This window comes from Rhodamnia argentea, chromosome 4 (genome assembly GCF_020921035.1).
Source record: "Rhodamnia argentea isolate NSW1041297 chromosome 4, ASM2092103v1, whole genome shotgun sequence".
Lineage (NCBI taxonomy): Eukaryota > Viridiplantae > Streptophyta > Magnoliopsida > Myrtales > Myrtaceae > Rhodamnia > Rhodamnia argentea.
This window is the reverse complement of record NC_063153.1, coordinates 24,776,959-24,783,162: the sequence shown is the minus strand read 5'-3', so window position 1 is coordinate 24,783,162 and position 6,204 is coordinate 24,776,959.

Below are 6,204 nucleotides of genomic sequence, written 5' to 3'. Positions count from 1 at the left end.
ATCCGATCAATGGTTGCCACGTGTCTATTTAGTTCGAATCATATATAGTGACATTGTCTATGGCATGAGACGTGCTTAGTTGCTATATGTGGTTAGTGAGAATTGGGTACCTAGGTGCTGTTGGGATCAGCCTAGTGAAACATGCCTTTGACGGTCCGAGTGTGTGTTTAGTTTCCTTAGGCGTCAAGGCACGTGACGTTTGACTGGGACGACACAAGAGTGCGGCGAGCAATTAAGTGAGAATTGGGTACTTAGAAGTTTGGTGTCGTTGGGATCAGCCTAGTGAAACACGCCTTTGACGGTTCGAGTGTGTACGCCTTTGACGGCACGTGACGTTTGACTTTTGATTGGGTCGACACATTAGACGACACAAGAGTGCGGCGAGCAATCTAAACTTGTCTCATTCTTTAAGGTTCCCCTGGCCATTATATATATTATGATCTGCGATGTGTACCTATTAATAGCTGCCACGTCACTGTTTTCCCTTATGACGTGTCGTTCTTGTATTGCAGCAACATTTTCGTCAATAAGATAGGTCCAGCTTAGTTAACAAGACCACAGAGCCCATGGATCTCGATAATTTTTTTTATCATAGCGTGAGATAGATCCAACTGAGTCAATGACGCAAGGTAGTCCATGAATCTCGCATAGTCAATGACACAAGGGATTCCATGGATTTTGGTTAGTTTTTCAATCCTTGTTCTGGATAGGTCAAGTCGAGTTAGCAACACAAGGGAGCCCAAGAATTTTGAAAGAGCAACTTGTCAACAACTCGAGGGACGTAAAGTCTCTAGCTTCATTAAGCAACCTCCAGATATAGGAATATCTTTTATGGAAGTACGATCTAAGATAAGCTCTCTCAATTCTACTATCCTAACTATTCCCGTCGGAAGCTCCTTCGGTTTGCTACAATCCCTGACATTGAATGAGGCAAGGGTTTTGATGTCTTCAATAGAAGGATGAATCTCTTCCGGATCGCCACATCCTTCAAGAACCAAAATCTCCAAAGTTTTGAAACCGAACAAGTCGGGAGTTCTTCTCAAATATTCATAAAACAAGAGGTTGGAAACTTTGAGCTCGGTAACCATCTAAAAGAAAGATAGGGCACCTCAATGAGATTGAACTGCTGCAACGTGTGATTTTCCATTGCTCCTTGTTTTTTTGTAGATTATTTTAAAAGTCTCAAAAAAATACCCATGCTCCACTACTCCTTTGCAGTTGTCTCATTTGATTTTAAATGTTTCTTTTAGTGGTGCTTGGGTGCACCAACATAAAAATGTCTTTAAGCATATACATTGCAAAAATAATGTTAGGGATGTGTAAGTGCTAACTACATTTACGGATAACATCCCAAAAGAAAATATCTTTTAGTTTTTAAAAGTTATGGCGATGTTGTTCCTTTTTTATTAGACATAAATCAAAATTCCGGCGCCATGTTTACTGTGGAATTAAAGAGAAACGGCTACTTTAACTATGATTCCAAATTTCCAAATGCCATATGTACAAGATATAAGAAAACGTCATGTCGGACAATATTTAGATGCCATCGTAAGGAGAACTTTATAACTCGTATAACATTACTAATTTATAGTAGTGTCATACAATGACTACAATAATTAACAATTATAATGAATGAAAAATGTGCGTGCGACAAGTTAGAGTAATTTATAAGTTATTTCCATTTCTCTATAATAAAAATGAATTTAGAATTTTAGTATGTATGTACAACACAAGTCTGCTACAAGGGAGTTCTTATTTCCCCCTAAATAAGATTGACATAGACACATAATACGAATCGCTAAAAAGACGTACTTTCACTTGTGGAGAAGTTAACTTAGAAGCCGTAAACCATTCGGATTAAAGAAATCATGACATGCACAATCATTGAAATCAAGTTGGCCGCCACGAAATCTAAGGGACAATCCTTCCACTCAAGCCATCTTAGTTGAGGAAGCAAGTTCTGAAAATCTCCGGTGAGATATGTATTGATTCACGGCCGTGTCCAAATCGAAGTTGGAGGATTGATGCACGGGAGAGGCATTTGGGTCATGTTCGAGGACGCGACAATGGGACTAGAGGCTGAACAAGCCGAGAAGCAGTAAGCGTTATGCTCGTTGACGGGGGACATGGGAGGAGCAAAGCTTGGACATGTCGTCCATTAAATTCTTGAAGCCCAAGAGGCCCATTTTTGTGCTTTGAGCTTGATCAGGCTGGTGGGTCCAAGAGTGACATGGGCGGGTCGGGAAGTAGCAAAGTCGGGGCTCGGCATTGGCTCCGACTCCGAGGACGATGAAGCGTGTGGCAGTGGAGAAGACGTCGGCAGTAAGACATGCAGCCGAGCAAGCCATGTGCACAGGTCGGTTGCTCGACCATTCGCTCGCGTGGTCGACGCGGTTTCACGAGCATCCGCGACCCCGTGCTCAGGCGGTGTTGGGGAGATGGTTTTCGGATGCGACGAGTGACGGCATTAGACGGGTTACGACCGGTGCTTCGATGCAATTGTTCCACCTTGGACCGATGCGGCCACAATGGAAACAAATCCGACGTGTATTTTCATAGGCGAGTTCTTGGAGAAGATCGTCAATTTGGAGTAAAGGCATGTATGAGTTGTGATGTGTTTGATCTAACGATTGCGTTCCACGTTGAAAGAAACATTATCACATCCGACGGTCTAACCAAGAAAAAGATCCCATGATGCTTCGATACATAATTTTTTCACTAGAAACAACTTTTTGGATACTTTGGCCATTGTCGAGTTTCCATCGTACATTACTCAAACTTTTTCTTGTCTTGTGCAGTGATTTGTAAAGTACAAGTGGAACGACCCAAAAAAAAAAAAAAAGTACAAGTGCAATGACATGTCAGTCTTTCACGACATTGGACGGGAGCTTGACTATGCTTAAATTTGGGTACTAACTGAAAGTGCTAGAGTGTGGTTCATACTTCCCTGCTATAGAATAGCCCGTGCCCCATGGACATCAGATGATCTTTAAGATTTAAGTTCGTAATTTTTCACTAGTAGTTCGGATTTGGGCTTATGAATAGTTACTGCTATATATACACTCTTTTTTGCTTGTAATTGAGTAATATAACGAGAGGTGCAATGTGCTAATTATAATAAAATCTTCTACTGGACGTAATCCTACTTTAATGATGAACCAAGATAAAATCTTGTGTCACGATCTCTCTTTCTCGCTGCATTTTACTTCATTAAGATTGTGTGCCGAATCTAAATAGAAAGTTGGTGCGCTTTCATGAAACCAAAAAAAAAAAAAGAAGCCAACACTTTGGTAAGCATTAAGATCCGAGTTGAAGTTGGTTTTCTTACGAGACAAAAAAAGGTTTGAGCTAGAAATGGAATCCAAGCTAAAATTGATGCTATTTTATGAGACAAGAAAAAACTTTTGGGTCATAATATAGATACAAACTAAATTTTGATGCTTTTTAAGGGAATTTCGCCCTTTTGAAAAGTTTTAATTTTCTCTCCAAGTCCTTTAAATTTGAAGGAAAGGGAACATGAGAGTTCTTCTTATCTACATTTATCGTACATATTCCCTGCGATAGGAAAGCACGTGCCCCATGGACACCAGATGATTTTTACAATTTAAGCTCGTAATTTTTCACTAGTAGTTTGGACTTAAGCTTATGAATAGTTACTGATATATATACACTATTTTTCGCTTGTAATTGAGCGATGTAACGAGAGGTGCAATGTTCTAATTATAATGGAATCTTCTGCTGGACATAACTCTACTTTAATGGTGAACCAAGATAAAATCTTGTATCTCGATCTCTCTTTCTCGCCGCGTTTTATTTCATTGGGATTGTGCACCGAATCTAAACAGAAAGTTGGTGCGTTTTCATGAGACCAAAAAAAAAAAAAGCCAAGAGTTCGGTAAGCATTAAGACCCGAGCTGAAGTTGGTTTTCTTATGAGACAAAAAAATTGATGCTATTTTATGAGACAAGAAAAAACTTCGGGGCATGATATAGATACAAACTAAAATTTGATGCTTTTTAAGGGAATTTGGCCCTTTTGAAAAGTTTTAATTTTCTCTCCAAGTCCTTTAAATTAATTTGCAGGAAAAGGAACATCAGGGTTCTTCTTATCTACATTTGTCATACACATCCTAGTTTGCAGAGATAATGAAGAATATTCTCCTATTCCAATTAAACAGAAACAAGTTGACCAAAAACAATCATTTTACAAGAACATTGTAGGAACAAGTTGACCCCCAAAAAAAAAATCATTTTATAAGAATATTAATCATATCAAACGGAAAAACAAACATATGTTTAGACCAAAAGAAAGCTTTGTACTGGAGTAATTGTCCACAGTAGATTGATTGTAGCTATGTCATGTGAATGAATAAAAAGATTTCATTATGTATTAGATTATTTTTATATCTCGTGATAAACAGATGGCTATTTTCGATTGCGCTAGTAAACAGCCAACTCATGAACCCGTGTGGCAAGAACGATGGTCCTTTGTTGTGCTAGTTTCTTCACCGCATAGGTAGACAATCTTGTTACTATCATTTCATTAGAATATTAATCATATCGACCGAGAAAAAACAATGTGAAACTAAAAGAAGGTTTGGATCGTAGTAGTCGTCCATAATAAATAGATTGTAGTTATGTCAACAGTATAAACATTATGTACCATAATGTTTAAGTCAGATGCCCATATTCGATTGCACAACTAAACAACAACTCACGAACACGTGTCCCGGAGGCGGTGGTGGTGGTTTTTTTTCACATTAGTTTCTACATCGCAAAGCTCGACAATCTTGTTAGCGTTCTATCAAACGAGAAAAAAAGTATGTGAGGCTAAAAGAAGCTTTGGATTGGAGCAATTGTCCATATTAGATAGGTTGTAGCTATGTCAACCGAATATCATAAAAAGATTACGTTATGATTTTCAGGTTATTTAACATCTCGTAATCTTTTAAAGTAGACGGCCATTGTCGATTGCGCAAGTAAACAACAATTCATAAATTAACGTGTGTGGGCGGCGGCGATGGACCTTCTTGTATTGGCTTTTGCGTCGCGTAGCTAGAAAATCTTGTTACCTCCAATTGGGCTAGCTAATAATCCCCGTGATGGATTCATTCGATGTCCTTGTGATAGGACATTGTTAATCGAAGCGTTGGAATATTGGTACTCCTCCGAAATTTTTCCTCCTTTTTCCAGTAAGTCCATTAAAAGAGGTATTTTTAACTCGAGTTTAGTCTTTGGACCAAAAAAAAAAAAAAAAAACTCGAGTTTAGTCTTACAACACACAAAAAGAAAGCGACTTTTATAAACCCCGCTTACTCATTATATTTAATTAAATCTATCAAAATTGGTCATAATATATTTTTTTAATTCATAGATAATGATCCGAATCGTTATATGAATTGGTTATATTTAATAAAATATAATGAGTAAGCGGGGTTTATAAAAAACATGCGTCATGAACGAGCCGTATGGATCTCTATATTTGCATTACAATAAATGGGTCATAAACGAGTTTATGACCCATTCATCTCATGCGTCTAGTTGTATGGAAGTATTTTAAGAACATGCGTCGAGATGGATATAAATTGGGTATGGATCTCTATATTTGCATTACAATAAATGGGTCATAAACGAGTTAAATTGATCTATTTTGTGAAAGATTTGATAAATTTGCATTACAATAAATGAGGCAAATAGAAGCTCAGTAAAGATTTGAATTCGAACCTCTTGCTACGATATCATGAAAGATTTGATGGGATCACGATCAATTATTCTAAAAGCTTAAGTCGTTAGATGAATGCGTTGTTTAATATTTAATTACTCTAATATTTCGGTCGGATTATTTATAAACGATCCAAACTCGACTCGATCACCCATTTAATGGGTTTATCATAAATCCTCCACTCGATCTTACTGCCCTTGTGAAGTAACCCAATAGAAGGCCTCATGCAAGGGGGTCAAAATTGGCCTTATAAAAGGACATGCCCACGTTGGCGTGGCACTGCGCTCGGCCCACGCTGGGGGTGGCGTAGCGCGGCGCGGTGCCAGCGAGGCGGGTGCGATGTCAAATTTTTAGGTTATCGTTATATTGGCGAGCTAGCTGAGCCGGCGAAGCTGAGCTTAGACAAATCTGGGTCAGCCTAGCAGCACGCCGACAGCAACTTTTCTAGTGAGAATCTAAGAATCTACCGAGCATCAAATTACT